The sequence below is a fragment of the Camellia sinensis genome, chromosome 7 (assembly GCF_055761805.1).
Source record: "Camellia sinensis isolate YWXY chromosome 7, ASM5576180v1, whole genome shotgun sequence".
Classification (NCBI taxonomy): Eukaryota; Viridiplantae; Streptophyta; class Magnoliopsida; order Ericales; family Theaceae; genus Camellia; species Camellia sinensis.
This window is the reverse complement of record NC_138967.1, coordinates 20,329,584-20,344,932: the sequence shown is the minus strand read 5'-3', so window position 1 is coordinate 20,344,932 and position 15,349 is coordinate 20,329,584.

Here is a 15,349-nt window from a genome sequence, read left to right as displayed (position 1 = left end):
ACAAGTTAAAGCCGAACATCAACGACCCGCAGGTTTACTACAACCTTTACCGATACCGGAGTGGAAATGAGAACATATCACTATGGATTTCATTGTTGGTTTACCTCGCTCCAGTAAAGGTATGGATTCAATTTGGGTTATTGTTGATAGATTGACTAAATCTGCTCATTTCTTACCTGTCAAAACAATTTATAATGCAGACAAATTGGCTGTAATCTATATTGATGAGATTGTTAGATTGCATGGAGTGCCTGTGTCCATTGTTTCTGATAGGGACTCAAAGTTTACATCGAGATTTTGGCAAAGTTTGCAGACAGCATTGGGTACTGAACTGAGACTGAGTAGTGCATACCATTCTCAGACAGATGGCCAGTCAGAAAGAACCATCCAGACTTTGGAGGATTTACTGAGAATGTGTGTTCTTGATTTCCAAAGAAATTGGGAAAGCCATTTACCGTTGGCTGAATTCGCCTACAACAATAGTTTTCACTCGAGCATTGGTATGGCGCCTTTCGAGACTTTGTATGGCAGGAAATGTCGATCTCCGATTTGCTGGGCAGAAGTTGGAGATGGGCCTTTGCTTGGGCCCGAAATTGGGGGTGCTTGTTTCAGCTTTTCAGAGTCAACTTATGGCTTTTAGCTTTGAAAAAGTTATTTTGGACTGTTTGGTTAAACTTATTTCAAACAGCTTCTGATTCTAACAGCTTATTTTAACTCAAAAAAGCTGATTCTGAGAAGCTGCTCACCCCTTGCTTCTGATTATCAGCTTCTGCTGTGGACATGTTAATTTATAGTTATACTCTTAAATTTTTTTATTTTTTATTTTTTTAAAAATAAAAAAAGACTCAAATGGACTATAGATTATTAGTATTATTTTTTATGAGAAATGTAGACAAACAAAAAATAAAAATTAATTGAAAAAGCTATTTCACAGCTTATTTAACAAACACTACTCAACAACTTAAATCTATAATTCAACAGTTACACTAAACAGATTAACAACTTCTGATTAAAGTCATAATCTATAATCTGTTAAGCTATAATCTATAAGCTATTTTAACAACTACAGCAAACGGGGCCATTGTACATGAAACTACCGAAAAAAATGAAACTGATTCAACAAAGACTGAAAACCGCACAGAGCCGACAGAAAAGCTATGCGGATGTCCGAAGGCAAGAGAGAGAGTATGAAATAGGTGATCATGTTTTTGTTAAAGTGACACCGATGAAAGGCCAGACTCGTTTTGGAGTCAAGGGTGAGCTAGCGCCCAGATAAGTCGGACCGTTTGAGATTATTGAAAAGATTAATCCGGTGGCGTATCAAGTAGCGTTTCCTCCTAAAATGGAGCATATGCATAACGTGTTCCACATTTCAATGTTGAGGGATTACCTTCGGGATCCCTTTCATGTGATTGAGCCTACCCGTGTAGTGCTAAGTGATGACTACACTTACGAAGAACGGCCTATTTAGATTGTAAACAGACGGATCAAGAAGTTAAGGAACAAAGAGATTCCGTTAGTGAAAGTTGATTGGCAAAACCATGGTGGCGTATATGCCACTTGGGAAAGGGAAGACGATATGATCAAGAGATATATTGAATTGTTACCACTAAATCCTGTTTTCTTCCAAAATGAAGGTAATTCGAGTTTGGAGGACCAAACTCTTTATAAGGAGGGGAGACTGTGACAACCCTCACCACTGTTTACTGATAACACCACTGATTAGTGCTAATCTATGATTAAGCATGTTAAATGACTGATTGACTGAATGTTCTGAATTGATTGATTGAATGTGCTAGTTTAAATGCATTTCTATCTGTTTGACTGTTAAATGATCTGTTCATGTATTATGTTTTAAACTGCAAATTGAAGGCCTTATCGACGGCTGAATCCGGAATTGATTAGCGATATGTGCTAATTAGAATTTATGTGATTTTATGGCATGTTTAATTGAAATGTGATTTGGTATGATTGAATTAAATTAAATAAAGCTAAATTACATAAGTTAGACTTATTCACCCTTTTGCCATTTGGTGGCCTATCTCTACAACACTTTGAGACTTGACCTTATATCATTTCTTCAGCCATTTTGAGAGCAATAAACCGACTAGAGAGAGAGAGATAGGAGATAGTTTGATTTCATCAACAATTTGGCTTAGAGACTTAGAAGATTGAAGAGTAGATTGCATTTTGAGCTTCCATTCTTGAATTCAAGGCATAATGTAGGAGAATCACCTTCTTGATTGTTAAATTAAGTCATATATTTCATGGTTCATGGAAGTTTAGAGTTTAAAGACATGAATTGGTTTACAATGTTGAATTGAGAGCTAGATCATGCATGCATGTGCATATTCTTGCATTTTGAAGTTGATTTTCATGAAATCTTGCATGCAAGTTTACATTCTTGTTCTAGTCCATGAGTTCATCATGGTTTTGAGTTTAATCTTGCTTTGGATCATGTTTTGAGGCATTAGAATTCACTAGAATTCATGCATGTCATATGTTCTTTATGTTCATGAAAACTTCTTTGAAATTGTGTTCAATTGAACTACCTTTGGGCTTTGATTTCTCAAATTGATCTTTGAAGCATGTCATATTATGAGTTTACAAGTGTTTTCAAGAAAATTAGCCCAAAAGGATCGAATTTGATGCTTTAAAGTTGAGTTTTGAGCTTGGAGGTTCAATCTGGGATTTCTAGAATTTGGACCCACGCTCGAGCGTACACACTGAGTTCATGCAGTCTGCTCGAGCGGGAAAAGTGACGCTCGAGCGTGAAATGCGTGTATCCAGTACTTTGTATGTGTTTACAGTCCGCTCGAGCGAGGGAATGCAAGCTCGAGCGAGGACTTGTGTCTCCCACTCGAGCGAGGATCGAGCGCCCGTCGAGCATGAATTTCATGCATCTAGTACTTTTGTCATGTTTTGTAGTCCGCTCGAGTGTGAAAAATGACGCTAGAGCAGGGATCCTTTGGCTGCATGTCCGTTCGAGCGTAGAAAACCACGCTCGAGCGAGACCCTTGTTTTTCTGAAAATTTTGAGAAGTGTTTCTAAGTACATCTTTGCATCCTCTTTCCATCCTAGGCTTTCCTAGGCAATGTTTAAGGCATCTTAATGAGGATATTGATGTAGAACCACACCGAGGCAAATTAGGGATTAAGTTATTATTTCCCAACTGTGTAGCTTAGTGTGTGTTCGTTCTGTAACTGTGTAGGGTTGGCATCCGAGGACGCTCTAGCTGCTTATAGCCCAGTGCTCTGTGAGTAACAATGTTGTAACGATATGTTCAACCGTGAATATTTTCTGAATGAACAACTGTACTGCTTTCTGAAATGATATTTCTTACTGAATGAATGTTTGTCCTATTTGTGAACTGTATTCGCGACATCCATAGCAATTTACTGTTACTGTACTGTACTGCTACTGTCATAGAGATCTCTGTCGGTTCCCATGTTTGGAACCACTACTGTTTACTGATATGATGGCCATCAACTGACTGTTTGGTCTGTTAAGACCTACTGTACTGTTTGCTATTGGATGTACCACATATGACTATTATAGTTTCTGAATGACTGCTATGGCATAAAATATGAGCCACAAACGGAATGACTAATATACTGATAAATGACTGTTTTCAATACTGAAAGGACATTCATTCTTAACCTCTTTACGCATATGTTATTCACTGGGTTTTAGCTTACTGCTCATATATATATGTAGGTGTACAGGCACCGGATCGATGCTAGGAGCGTTGGGTTAAACTCCCTTTTTGTCAAGCCAACCATTGTGCCTCACCTTGAGGTTCCAAGTCTGACCGAGCCAAGGCTGTTTGGGGTGTTTTAGATTCCCTCTTTTTGTCTCTGTTTTGTAATACTGCATAGACTAAATGATAGTTGTACTGTACTGTTCTAATAGGAATTAGGTCCCTGTCCTGGATGATTGTATATGTATGTACATAGTTGGAATGTATGACGTTATTATTTGTAATTGGAATATATTAGTTGGTTTGTATATAAGTTTATATTGTAAGGTGTTCTTTTTTGTTTGATGGTTGTAAGTGAAACATTCATTATGGAATAGGTGATAATATATATATTGATTTGTTTGTATACCTATTACAGGTTGCAGTGGATATATATAGGTTTTGAAAAAATTTATTAAAATGAAAAAAACAAAACAAAAATAAAAAAAAATGACGTTTTTGGTGACAAAAAAATTGGTAGCCAAAAAAAGAAATAAATCTTTTGGCGACTAAATATTTAGTAGCTAAAACGAATTGAAAATAGTTTTGGCGACTAATTGTTTAGTAGCTGAAACTGAAAACACTTTTGGTGACGACATATTTAGTCATCAAAACATAAATTACCACTTTTGGCGACGACATATTTAGTCGCCATAACATAAATTATATGTCATACGCGACTAAACTGTGTAGTAGCTAAACTAAAATAACCTTTCCACGACAAAATATTTAGTAGCTAAAAATGACACTATTGGCGACTATTAATTTGGTCGCCGTATATAATTGAATTTTTTGGCGACAAAAGATTTAGTAGCTAAAGATTTGAGTTAAACGAATTGATGTACCCTTTGGGCGACTAATATGTTAGTCGCCAATATGAATCATCAGCGACTAAAGCATTGTTAGTCGCTAATAGTTGTTTCTTTTGCCCACTAAAAGATTAGTCGCCATTCTGTTGGATTTTTGGTGACTAAAAAAATTTTAGTTGCCAATACCTTCGTCGACGGGGTATCCGCAACAAAGCCAGCGACCAAAATTTTTGGTCAGCAAATCATTTCGGCAACTAAAATCAATGCTTTTGGTGACTAAAACATTAGTCGCGAAAAGTGTATTTTCTTGTAGTGAGCTTTTAAAAAATTTTAATCTAAGTTTGTTACCTTACTCATAAAAAGAACTTCACAAACAAATTATTAATTGATTATGTTAACAATTCTCTATCTTTGATTTCCTCTATTAATGACACACGCATATCATATAAAAGTATAAATCCTTCTGGATAATTTGAATAATACTTGCATAGTTCCTACATCATTTTAAAAAAATTAATCAAGATAAGAATTTCATAGGATTATACAAATTATATAAGAAAATAGTTGTAATCCATTTTATTTAGAAAAAAAAAGGATGAAAAATTATTTAAATTGTACTTGAAGAAATAGGTTACAATATATATATATATATATATAGGTTACTCCACGAAAAAATGGTCGAATACAAATAAAGTCATACACATTGAATTAAATCATATGGGCTCTAAATTGATAGTATAATCTAGCAAATCAAGTAATAATAACATAGATATATTGACAAATCTGTAGTACTTCCGTATCATCTTTGTATTATATTCATTAATTTCATATATCATATGAAAGTTTTACTCATCTCGATATTTCAATAAAATAAGGACCAAGAAAATAAATTTGATAAGAAATTAATTCTAAACTTTATTATTGAAAAAACAAAAATTTCAAAGAGAGAATTTAGGGATGAGATTGAAGAAATACTATACCGAATAACAACCTTATAAAAATTAAAAACAAAAACATAACAATAATCTAATTCAAACTATTTTTAATAACTAATAGAAAGAATATCAAATTATTACTTTGGATAAATATAGTGACGAAAATTAATTTTGTGAGATTTTTGTGCTACCTTCTCCCATGCAGCCTTCATTATTTCATTATTAATACTTTTCTCATTCAAAGCCAATAACTATTTATTTATTTTTTATTTTTATCACTTGGTAAATAATAACGAATAAAAAAAATTATCAAGAGAATGTTAAGAATTTAATAGGAGATAAGAAGTTATAGATAAGAGTGCTTTATAAGATAAAAAATTTAAAATAAAAAAAGGATAATATGTGATAGAAGGAGAAAAAAAAATATAAGTAAATCAAAATAAAAATTTAGATATATATGTTTTTGATAGATATATAGATTAACAAATCATATCTTTATCTAAATTTTATTATTTTAATTTTTTTGTAAATCAATTATTTAATCTTTATCTTTATCTGTAGACCACGAAATTAATCTTTATAAATTATTTATCAATTTTTATATGTTTATTATCTATAAGTCATGAAATTAATTTTTTTAAATATTTTTTTTTTAATTTTTATCTTTATCTATAGGTCATGAAATAAATTTTCATAAATTATTTATGATTTTTTATATGTTTATCTATAATGAAATTAATTAAAGTACAAAATGAAGGGGGGAAAAAGGAGTAATTTCGTTTTTTTTAAATCAATTATTTAATCTTTATATTTATTTGTAAACCATGAAATTAATTTTTATAAGTTATTTATCACCTTTTATATGTTTATTTATGGGAAGAAATTTTAAATTATCTATAATTTATGAAATTAATTTTTTTAAACTAATTGTTTAATTTTTATCTTTATCTATAGACTATAAAATTAATTTTCAATTTTTATATGTTTATCTATATGGAGGAATTTTGAAATTCAAATCTTTATCCATAAGTAATTGGCAATGAAATTAATTTTAATTTTAATTAATCAAACAAATAGAAAATGAAGAAAAATAGAAAACATGAAAGACAATCAAAAGAAGGTTGCCACATAGGAAAGAGAGTTTTAAAATTATGAGAATTTAGGAATAAATATTTTGAGGCTTTCGACAAAATAACTACATTTGGTTATATATATAGTTTAGATAGATAGGCCAGTCAGTTGGAATGGTAACAATCATGGTCTCATTACTAGGTTTGATGACTTTCATGTATTCCTTAATTATATATTTTTTTTAACAGAAAGGAGAATATATATTAAGAATTAGACCTCGTTTGGCATGCAACAATTTTTGCCTAAAAGTCAAAAAATTACTAAAAATCAAAAGACCTATAACCTATACCAAAACGTCAAAGATTCACTTTTCTCTCTACTTTTTGTACATCTTTTCGTAAAAAATCAAAAAGTCATTCCAAACATACTAAATTTTTTTACCTCATGTTTTAGCTAAAAAACTAAAAAGTTATTAAAATAGCATGTTCCCAAGCGAGACCTTAGTTGTAATTGCATCATTGTGAACAAAACAACTCAACTCAGTGGGCATGTGCACGAACAACCTAATGTGCAACTATGTTAGTATTTCGTGTTGAGGATACACCAGCTAGCTCAGCTAGCTTAGGTTGCAGAAGCAGCTCCAAGCTATAGCTCCAACCATAGCTTCAAACTCAGCTTTGCTGAGTCATCAACTTAGATATTTTGAATAGATATTTGTAGAATTAGTTAAGAGTTAGTTATAGTGGTTGTTAGTTTGTTAGATCCGTTATATTGTATAGAAGTAAGAGTGATGTATGTAAAAGAGATTCATTGAGAATGAAATAAATTTGATTACAAACTTCTTTATGGTATCAGAGCCTTCTAAGCTCTATCGAGCAACTGATCCCTGACAACATCACTTTTTTCTTCTCTTCCTTCAAATTTGACTTTACTGATCTCTAATCTGTCGTCCTTTGTCACAGTCAAGCTTGATGGAACAAATTTCATCATCTGGCAATCTCAGCTCTCGAATATTCTTCGAGCCACCAATCTTCTTCATTATGTTGATGGCTCAATCACATGTCTTTCATCTACAATCATTGATTCAACAGGGAGTTCAGTGCCTAATCCCGAATTTCTTCAATGGACGTTGATTGATGCACATTTGTTAAGTTTCATCACTGCAACTCTTACACTATCAATCTAAGCACCTGTTCTTCACTTTCATCACTGTTCAGAGGTATGGACATCTCTGAAAAAGCGATTTATGACTTTATCTCGTTCGCATGTTCATCAATTAAAAAATAAATTGAATAGTGTTGATAAGAAATCAGATACAGATGGTGTTTGGGAAGTGAGTTTTTATGTAGGTTTTTCAGATGTAGGATATTATTGAAGAAATTTTTTTTTGTGTTTGAGAAGATAGTTGGGTTTTTTTGTGGTTGGATGTGATGTTTGTGAGATAAAAAGTGAAATGATTATGAGGTTGGATGTGATATTTTGCTTGGATATGTTTTTTTTTTGGTTTTGCAAATTTTTTGTCTTTTAGTGGAAAAAATGAGTAAAAGCCCAACTAAAATTCTTCCCAAACACCACCACAATGGAAGAATATCTATCCAAAATCAAGGTCATAGTTAGTCAGTTAGCTTTGGCCTCTGTTATCATTGATGATGAAGATCTGGTCCTCATTACTCTGAATGGTCTTCCTTCAGAGTATGATGCTTTTTCCACTACAATTTGTGCTCGACCAGAAGTTATTACTATGGATAATCTCTTCTTCTTGCTATGTTCTGAGGCTCTTCATTTAGATTCAAAGAATAAAAAATTTGCAGAACCAACTGTACTGTAGCTTTTCTACAGTTAAGGGATCTAACAATTCACTAGCTTAGACTTTTAATCAACCTCGTGGTTGATCTTATTCTAGAGGAGGAAGAGGTGGTCATAATCATGGATCCTACAGAGGATATGGATACAGAGGATATGGAGGATCTTACATAGGTTTTGGTGGTGGTAAATTTCGAGGCCAAGGAGGAAGAGTTTCTAATCAATTTTGTCAGATTTGTGGAGGCTCTAATCGTTCTGCATTAGACTGCTGGCATCGTATGGATCCATAATTTCAATCTCAATCTTCACAAACAAGTAACTTCAGTTCACAGTCACCATCAAGAGCTTTTGTCACTGCTTCAAATGCTTCTATGTCTCCATCCTCATCATCTGCCCCAAGTCCATGGTACTTGGACTCTGCAGCTACAAATCATATGACCAATGATCTTAGCCAACTCAGTTGTTATCAGCCCTATCAAGGATCAGATCAGATTACTATAGGAGATGGTAATTATATTCCTATACAACATACTGGAAAATGTCTTCTTCTCACTCCTCATCATCTCTTTAAGCTTAACAATGTGTTTCATGCAGATTCTTTATCATCTAATCTGGTCCCTATTCGAAAATTGGCTCAAGATAACAATTGTATTATCAGTTTTGATGATACTCATGTTGTGATTCAGGACAAGGTTACGAAGAGAATTCTTCACAAAGGCTCTAATCTGCATGGCTTGTGCCATTTCTTTTCCACTACTACCTCACCTGCTCTTGCTCCTCATTCTGCAGCAACACACACCAGTTTCACATCTCAAGTGCATTCTAGTTCTTCTTCTGCTGTTAGTACTATATGGCATAATAGGTTAGGCCATCCTAGTAGTTTGAAATTCAAGCATCTTAGGCCCCATTTGCATCTTAAAAATCTTGTTTCTGCTCAGGTTCACGAATGTGTTGATTGTTGTGTTGCCAAGAGTCATAGATTACCTTTTTCATTATCTAATTCCACTGTCAATAAACCTCTTGCTTTAATACATGGTGATGTTTGGTGCCCTTTTCTTCCACTTCTGGTTACAAATACTATGTTCTCTTTGTGGATGATTTTAGTAGATTCACATGGTTGTATCCATTAGCTTACAAGAGTGAAGTGTATGATAAATTTCTTGAATTCAAAGCTTATGCAGAAAAACAATTTTCTACATCTCTTCAGATTCTTAGAACTAATGGTGGCACAGAGCTTTTTAATAATAAAATGAAGCAGCTCACTGTGTCTGAAGGTATTGTTCATCAACACTCATGTCCCTATACACCATCTCAAAATGGTGTGGTTGAAAGAAAGCACAGACACCTCACTGAAGTTGCAATGGCCTTACTTCATCACTCATTTGTTCCTCTTCATTGCTGGTTTGATGCCATTACTTGTGCCACTTATCTTATAAATAAACTGCCCTCTTGCAAATTGGCATACAAAACTCCTTTTGAAACTCTCTTTCAAGGCATCCTAGATTTTTCTATTCTTAAGGTGTTTGGTTGTTAGTGTTTCCCTTGGCTTAAACCTTACAGTTCTACCAAATTGCAACCTAAATCAATTGTGTGTTTTCTTAGGCTATCATTCTTTTGCTAAGGGTTACAAGTGTCTTGATCCCAAAACTGGCACCATTTATCTTTTTAGACATGTGTTGTTCAATGGACAAGTTTTTCCTTTTGCTCACTTGTCTTCTTCTTCTTCTTCTTCTTCTTCTTCTTCATCATCATCTTAATTACCTTCTCTTCAGTCTTTTTTTCTGAGCTTCTCGTTCTCCATCTTCTTCTGCAGTTCAACCTCATTCTTCTTCTTTCGGTAATCCTAATCCTTCTGCTCCTTCTCTTAGTTCTTCTTCATCTTAATCTCAATCTTATCTACCTTTTCTTACTTCTCCTTCTTAGACTTCTATTCCTATTAACTCTATTTCTATTCAATTACCTATCCCTACTCCCTCTTCTTCCATTCCTTTTGTTCCTTCTATTTCTAACTGCCATCCTATGGTTACTAGATCCAAAGCTACCTTGTCCACTGTTAAGACTCCTACATCTTCGTCATATACTGATATTGAGCCTTCTACTCATAAGGAAGCCTTACTTACCTCTATTTGGAAACAAGCTATGCCTAAGGAGTTCCAAGCTTTGCAAAACCAACACACCTAGTCTCTTCCTTAAGGCAAGACTACCATAGGTTGCAAGTGGGTGTTCAAAATCAATCGCAATTCAGATAGGACAATGGCTAGGCATAAGGTAGATTGGCCGCTAAAAGTTATCTCCAATAGGAGTGGATTGATTTTCAAGAAACCTTTAGCCCAATTGCTAAATTATCAACAATTCGAGTTCTGTTATGTCTTGCTCTTCATCACAGTTGGCCTATTAAGCAATTAGATATCTCTAATGCTTTTCTTCATAGGATCTTAGAAGAAGAGGTCTACATGCTGCAACCACCAGGGTTTGAACATCAGTCTCCTAATCAGCCTCTTAATTCTCAGTTTGTTTACAAGCTCAAGAAGGCCTTGTATGGTCTTAAACAAGCCCCAAGAGCTTGGTACTCCACCTTCTCCTCTTTTCTGCTGTCTCAAGGGTTCAAGAACAGCAAATGTGACTCTTCTCTTTTTATTAAAAAGACTGGTTCTGTCTTTTTTTCCTTACTTGTTTATGTTGATGATCTATTGATCACTGGTAATGCTGATACACATATTCAAGCTCTTGTTACTCAGATACAAGCTTTTTTTATGAAGGAGCTTGGTTCTATTTCCTATTTTCTTGGCATTTCAGTTGATACCTCTGGTTCCACCACTGACCTATCTCAAAAGAAGTATGCTCAGGACTTCTTAAAGCTGGTATGATGGATTGTAAAGCTTGCTCCTCTCCTATCTCTGTCAATCCTGGTCTGCCTCCAAATTCAAATGAGCCCTTTGCCAATCCATATGTCTATAAAAGCATAGTTGGACCCTTACAATATTTGACAATTACCAGACCTGATATCTTATTTGCAGTGAATCAATTGTGTCAACATATGCATAATCCCACTGTTGGTCACTATGCTGGTGTAAAAAGATTACTCAGGTTCATTAAGGGCACCATCTCTCATGGTCTTACTTATACCCCCAGCTCCTTTCGTCTTCATGCTTACTCAGATTCCAATTGTGCTGGAGATTCTGTTGATAGAAAATCTACCTCAGGTTATTGTGTATTTTTAGGTTCCAACCTCATTTCTTAGTTAGCTAAAAAACAAGCCACTATCTCTCGATTCTCTACTGAAGCAGAGTGCATATCTTTAGCTCATACAGCTGCAGAGCTTGCTTGGCTTGGTATATTGCTTCAGGACTTTTACATTGTCCCTCCTACAGTTCCTCTTCTCTGGTGTAACAATGTTTCTGCAATTACTCTAGCTTCTAATCATGTATTCTATTCCAAATCTAAACATATCGAAGTCGATTTCCATTTTGTTAGAGATCGAGTGCTTGCTAAACAGCTTGTATTGCACTATATTCCTACCATTGATCAGGTGGCAGACATCTTCACTAAACCTTTATCTGTCTCCAGATTTTCCTATCTTAAAGATAAGCTCATGTCAATTTCTCCCTCCATCAGCTTGTAGGGGAATGTTGAGGATACACCAGCTAGCTTAGGTTGTAGAAGCAGCCCCAAGCTACAGCTCCAACCACAGCTTCAAACCCAGCTTTGTTGAGTTATCAGCTTAGATATTTTGAATAGATATTTGTAGAATTAGTTAGGAGTTAGTTGTAGTGGTTGTTAGTTTGTTAAATCCAGTATATTGTATATAAGTATGAGTGATGTATGTAAAAAAGATTCATTAAGAATGAAATAGATTTGATTACAAACTTCTTTAGCCTGTGACTTTTATATATTCCCTAATTGTACATATAACTTGCAACCTATGAATCTTAATTTTGGTTTCGACTAAAACCCCGATTTAGTTTTGGGTCCTTGTGATGGCATATTTTATCTATACTGGAAACCTTGCCTCATTCAAGCAAGAATTTGTAGCTACCAACTATTGCACTATGGAACCCTGCAACAAGGGTTTTTTAGTATTCTCCCCAAGTGTAACTTTAACTTCCTACCATATAACCCGGTGTATAATTGCATTCTAGGGTTTGGCTTTGATCTAAAAACTAAAAATTACAAGATGATTAAAGCTGTATCTTTTTGGGTTGAAGAAGGCTGGCTTAATTGTGCCGAATTGTATACCTTACATTCTGATTCTTTGGAGAGTCCTCCCTGATGTTGACCAACTCCAAGATTTACACATTTCTTATTACAAACCTAGTGGTAAGTACACCAACAATGGTGTTTTTCATTGGCACTAATATTTAAACATTGAAGATGATAAGGTTGACGCTGTTCTTTCATTTGACAAAGGCGAGAAGGTATTCCGAGTGGCACTGCTTCCAAGAAAGTACAACGCGTTCAAAATGGTTCCTTGTATCAGAAGAAGGGACTGTAACCTTATGTTTCCAAAGGACTCGCTAGCGGTTATTTGTTCCTTCTTTGAGGAAGGCCACACCCAGTTTGAAGTGTCGGAAAGTAATCATCTTGTTTGGTTCGAGTTTCGAGAAAATATGTAACACCCTCAAAATAATAACATTAAACCCACCAATATAGACATGAATTGGTAATAAAGATAAACATTCTTCTATTCATCAGAGTAGTTTCTTACAAAAGTATTACATGTTAACAACAAAAGAAAATGCCTTACGGGCTTACAGCTTTCCAAGTTAACACTTGGTTACAACAAAAGAGTGCTAACTCATTTACACATTAAGCCCTTGGCTTGAATATACATGTAATACATCAAAGAAATAAAAACGACAAAAGTCCGCTTGCCTCTAGCCTCCCAAGCTACGTCCTTGGAGGTGGCATGCTACATGTACCTGAAAATGATATTCCCATATAGGGTGAGCCACAGCCCAGTAGAAATATACTAAACCAAATATGAACAATGACTAAAAGATTAGCAGTTGATAGATGGCCAACACTGATACTTTCCTTTACCACACTTTACATTTTCATGACATACAAGTCCATATTACCATTCATTTTCCAATTCCTTTCAATTCTCAATTTATAACCATGGCTCAGAACCTGGCCAACAACTCATATGAGACAGTAACTCATATCAAACACTTCCCATTTCATAATAGATAAGCATACTAGCTATATCACACAACAACAGATAAGCATACAAGCTATATCATCACTTCCACAGATATGCACATGAGCACTATCACACTTCCAATGACAAGCATATGAGCTCTGTCAATACATCACTAGATAAGCATATGAGCTCTATCTACGGAGTCCATCCCCTATCTCCTCCCAACAACATCCGGTTTAGAGGTCCATCCCCTATCTTCCCCTAAACCGCGGAGTACATCCCCTATCTCCTCCAACACAACACAATGCATATAAACAATAATTATACACATCATCAACCAATACATAACATTTAATGTATTCATTCAACCGTCATACTCAATGACACATTCCGGTGATTAGTTTTAGTTTGCCTAATCATCATGCATTGTCTACAACAACCAAGACTATCCTCTACCGATAGCCCAAAGTAGTTATTTCTATACAGAAAATAAATGCAACAAATGGATATAAAATCGACATTTCCAACTAGGTGAGTGACATAAAATCCAACTACACCCTTTAATCCCATGTATTCCCAATCTCAACATTTCCAATTCAATTCCTCATTTCTCACAATTAATTTTACAAATTAATTAACCAATGTAATCAGGGCATTTTCCATAATTAACATTTCAACCCTCAGGTTCCATTTTCATTAATGTTTTAACATTAATTCCACTTTTCCATGCCAAACATGCATCTAGGCTTTTATATAGTTAAAACCCCAACTCTTGTAAATTTACACAAAAGCCCCTAAACTTTCACAAATTACTAAACCAACCCCAACATCTCAAAATACTAAAATTTAAAGACAAAGCTCATAAAGAGGAGTAGGATATCCCTACCTCAAAGTTTAAGCTCCAATGGAGATGAAGACCAAAACCAAAATGCTCCAAATTCTGAAATTTTCAAATTAAAATGTAGCCCTCGACAATCAACACAACTTTCATAAAGACCAAAAGTGAGCAAACAACTCCTACTAGATCGAATCTAAAAGAGAAGGGCCGGTTTTAGAGTGAGAAGCTCTGAAAATGGCTTTTTGGAAAAGTAAGAGAGAAAAGATCTTGAAAAAGTGATCCAAAAGTCAGATCTCGAATTTATATAAAAGTCGCCCCGCTCGAGCGCCACTCACAGACTCCCGCTGGAGCGTCAACAATCCCGTTCGAGCGGCGGATACACACTCCCAGAACTTTTGCAGACAGGTCTCCCGCTCGAGCTTCCAACTCCCCGCTCGAGCGGCACTCACACAATCCCGCTCGAGCGGCCAATCCCACGCTCGAGCGTCGAACACTGCACAGGAAATATTGGATGGGTGAAACTCCCGCTCGAGCGCCAAAACCCCCGCTCGAGCGGACAGGTCAAAATCTGGGCAACTAGTTTTGGTTTCTAATCTCAACCAACCTGTAACAAATCTGCCCAACACATCCTATAACTCAAATACAAAGTAGGAAAGGATGTACACCAGGTAATAATCAACTACTATCATCCACGGACACATGTCCGGATCACTGTACAACAAGGGTAAACCCGGGATCGCTATAAAATACTTTTTAGAAAATTCTACTCTTTTATTTTCTATATATTTTTAATGAATTTTTAAAATATTTTAGGTAATTTATTTTTTTAATTTTTAAGACACACCTAACATAAATACACTTTTGTAAAAAAAAAATCTTCAAAAAATTCACTAAATACTAAAAATACAAAAAAAAAAACGAAAATTCATTACATTTTTTTTTTTTGTATTTTTGTGTATTTATTAATTTTTTAAAATATTTTTTCACAAATGTTTTACTATTTAGATACAT